This window comes from Urocampus carinirostris, chromosome 3 (assembly GCF_059441175.1).
Source record: "Urocampus carinirostris isolate Australia breed hairy pipefish chromosome 3, RoL_Ucar_1.0, whole genome shotgun sequence".
NCBI lineage: Eukaryota > Metazoa > Chordata > Actinopteri > Syngnathiformes > Syngnathidae > Urocampus > Urocampus carinirostris.
The window spans coordinates 49,837,319-49,841,353 of NC_142351.1; the positions used below are offsets into that span (position 1 = coordinate 49,837,319).

At 40.1% G+C, this 4,035-nt stretch overlaps 1 long non-coding RNA gene across 1 annotated transcript; it reads right to left on the reverse strand.

The window, feature by feature from the left end:
- Positions 1 to 637: 637 nt before the first annotated feature.
- Positions 638 to 3,036, reverse strand: LOC148369977 (uncharacterized). Its single transcript, XR_015849899.1, has 3 exons — positions 2,758 to 3,036; positions 2,553 to 2,608; positions 638 to 1,653 (listed from the first exon to the last, which is right to left on the reverse strand). It is a non-coding gene; the product is annotated as an uncharacterized LOC148369977 (long non-coding RNA).
- Between the last annotated feature and the right edge of the window lie 999 nt (positions 3,037 to 4,035).

The window sequence follows — 4,035 nt, forward strand, 5'->3', positions numbered from 1 at the left end:
GGCATAGACCGGGGGTGACCAACCCTGTCCCCGAGAGCCGCATGTCCTGCATGTTTTTGGAGTTTCTCTGCTGAAATCCAGGTGATTCTAATCACCTGGATCATTATCAAGATACGTGACAGTTTGCTAACAAGCTGAAAATTTGCATCACCCGAGTAGGATAAGAGAATCCTCCAAAACATGCACGACATTTGGCTCTCGAGGATTGGGTTGACCACCCCTGGTGTAGACGATTTGTGTCCTGCAGCGTGTTCAATTCAACTTCGGAGATTCCGTCCGAGTATTTGGACCAAGAGCTCAGAGAGAAGTTCTGTTAAGCACTTTTATTATGAAGAAACAAAGTAAGAAAGACACAGAATATTCTGGGCTGGTGAACAGGTCAAAGTCCTCCCTAAATCAAGAATCGATAAAATGGCTAACCATTGTTTTTATAGAAAAGAGGCGTGGCTTGACAAAAATCAAACTTACCTAAAAAAATGAACTTACGGGTAACTCAAAAGGGATTTTCCAGTAGAAGGGAGTCATATCTTTACAACAGACCTTGGTTAAGACTGGATCTATCTTCATTTTACAGGTGATATGATAAAGTGGTGTTCTGATCCGGATCAGAACACCACTTAGAAACATTTCTGAGAAAGTATAGCAACTGAATTAATGGATACATTGAAACATAAAATGAACACAGCAAGTAAATAATTCATTCAAATCTATGGATAAGCATAAGAAGCATTGAGTTCAACTAAATGAATGATGTGATTATCAAGGTAATAATGTGATGATTAAATAATGAAAGTAATATAACTGAATAACTCATTCCATCATGACTGCATATTCAGCGACACATTTGAACAATTTAACAATACTAAAATTAGTTTAAAAATTCAAACATGTACTTTAAAGTGTTAGGTAGAAATAGCATTCCATTTGTTTACTAGTAGAAGCAGTTTTTGTGAGAAAATGCAGAGTGACAATGGGCCGCCAAATTAAAATTCCCAGTGATAAATGTTGGTAACTGATTCTCAGCACATAGCGACTACTTTTGGCAAAAACCTTTTTGGCAGATACGTGCAGCTCAGCAGGGGGGCGTCAGTTTAAAACAAACACATTGGACCAAGTCCCCCCAAAAGGTTCCAGCTCTGTAAGTGATGACAAGAGTAGGTGAGGGCTGCAGTCCAAACGTTTATACAAACCTCGAGTGTGTGTGTATGTCTTTGTGTTGATGTAGATCGTAATGTGGAGCGACAACAGTGTGTAGTTGAGTGATGGGAGTTTAATCTCTGCTTTGGCACCGGGTGGATGCTCCAAATGGGTGACACTCACAACATACTCTCACAATCCTTGTTTGCTGTCGTTTGTGTCCCCAAAAGAAGCAGTTCTCCAAGAAAGGGTCTGTCGTAACCAGTTAGTGACCTCTCTATTGTGCAATATCCAAGCGTGTATCCAGAAAGTGACCATAGTTGATGACGTTCACCCGCGGTTTTATATTAAAACCAACATGCTAAAGTCATCAGGCCATGAAGTCATCCGAGCATGTGGCCACACGGGGAAATTACACACGAGTCGGTGCTTGGGGCCTGAATATAAACATGGGGCCACACATGGTCTTGTCATCAGCAACACTGCCAGAATAAAGTCCGAAACAAGGTAGTCAGCCTACATGGAAAGAGGGAAATGGAGTGGATCGGTGTTAACAAACGCTGCCAGGCAGAATATTTTCTGTCCGGACAAGAATAATTTTTTACCGCAGTGGGGTAAGAATAAAAAACGAGCACCGGCAGAATTATTAAGAACAAGATTTTGACAATAGCAAAGATTAACATTCTCACTAATCCACAAAATTAATCCTATGACCCTTTTTCCCGATAATTCATTGTGGATTAAGGTAGTTGATGATGAAAGGGGAAGGTGGATAATTTAGAAAACGAAGTACATCTGCTGAGATTGGAAGTATGTTTCCCTTAGATATAAAACTGCCACAAAACATTTTTTTTTACATTTTAAAAAAACATTACCAAAACATGTTTGATTCCATTATTCAGTCAAAATGTCACAATCCTGCGTCCTGTTTCGACGACTAGTGTCTCTCTGTCTGTTTCTGTCTCTTTCGCTCTTGCTCTCTGCTCTCATTTTCCCTTACCTTATCTGTTCACTCACTTTTGGATTTCATTTACCTCTTCACAGCTGTTGTCACTCGTCTTACTTTCCCTGTGTTTTTTTTTCCTCCTGTAACTACTCTAACTCGGGCCCTTTTCAGTACTCTGTCCCCTTAGTTCTATGCTAGTTCGTAGTCTTTTTCGTTATGTTCCAAGCTCTTGTTTATTCAGTGTACCAACTCCTGCCTGACCTCCCTGATTACCAGTACCACCTGACAAACTATTGGACTGAAGACTTTGCTGCCTGAACTTACTGGGTCTCCAAACCTTTCACGTGTCTATTGGACTGTGTTTGTTGCCCTAATACTTACGACCAATCGTCTTACGTAAAACGGTAGATTTTTGTCGGGATGTCGAAAAATATTCGGACATTGAAGTTAGAATTTGTATTGTGTGCACCTTTTTCAGGACATTACTGTAGTGCTTCTTTTCGCCGCTCCCGGAGTGTGGTGGCGCTGTGAGAGGTCACCCAGCATCCACCCGGAAGAAATGTTTTTTTTTTTTTTAGTACAAAACAACACAGGTTACTCATACAAGCCTTAAACATACTTATATAAACCTTAAACATACAAAATATAGCAACTTACGAACAAATTCAACTTACGAACGTATTTCGTTTGTAAGGAGAGCAGCGTCTGTATACTGTTTCCTTGATCCCTGCTTTTCCATGTAGAACCCTGTCCTTATGAAGGAGTACGGTTTAATTGTACTAATTTGTGCTTCTACATTGTGTTTCCACCCATCCAGAGTTTCACCATGACACAAATAGAAAGATTCTTCAAAGGAAAACTATACTTGTTACAGTCTGGATGTCAGGTTTGGTTTTCTCTCTCTCTCCTTCCCTCACTTTCGCTTGCCTTTTGTTTGATCACTTTCTCCTTGGCTCTGCTTTTCACTCACACGTGGTGTCAATTGCCCCGATTGCCTGATTGCACCCTAATCACCTCTCTTGCTCACTATTTAAGAACTCCTGTTTTGGGCTTGGTGTTAGCAATCGACTGCCTCATTTGGTGCAATGTTTATCCTCCATCAATATTACAACATTTTATGTACCGTATTTTCCGCACTATAAGGCGCACCGGGTTATAGGGCGCACCCCCAAAAAATAGTTTTTGGCCCTATATTTTCCATACATAAGGCGCACTGGATTTTAAGGCGCTACAATCGGAACGTCGACAAAACACTCAGATAGTTTAGTCAAACTTATTACCCACTTAACATTCCGAAAGCTTGCAAAGAAGCAAATACGTGTCTCAGATATGTACAGAAACAGTGTCTGTACGATGTCACCAATCACTCAAATGCATCGTTCCAAATATTATTCGGAAGGTTAAAGTCTTGGGATTCAAGAAATGCCAAACATTTCTTAGTTTCCATTTTATTTTTTGCTGCCAACTGTGTGGACAGCAAAGTAAGAATTTTATTGTGCAGGGAAACGGGGTTCTTTACTGTGCATATGACGATAAACACTTTGAATTGAATTTAGTTGAAAAATACACTCATCACAGAAACATCAAGATCGTTCTCAAACAAGATACCGGGAAAATGTAAAGCCGCATAGCTCACCTAAGTTCTCTTGCAGCCATCACGTTCAATAATGATACGTAACCATGGTCTTCTTACAACAGTGAGTGTAGTAAATCCCGGAGAGTAAAATATTTACAAATACAGAATAGTAAAAAATGTTTTCTCTGTGCCGTAGTGCAACCCAACGTGTGATTCACATTCATCTTTTTCGGCCAATTGCAGGCTTTGTTTCGCCCCTTTAGCCTATGCGAGCCTGTAAATGATAAAAAGGATCCACCACTTTACCTCCGAATAACTTTAGCCAATAGTGACTGATTCAAATGATGATTGACACATTGGTTATGAAATGAAACGC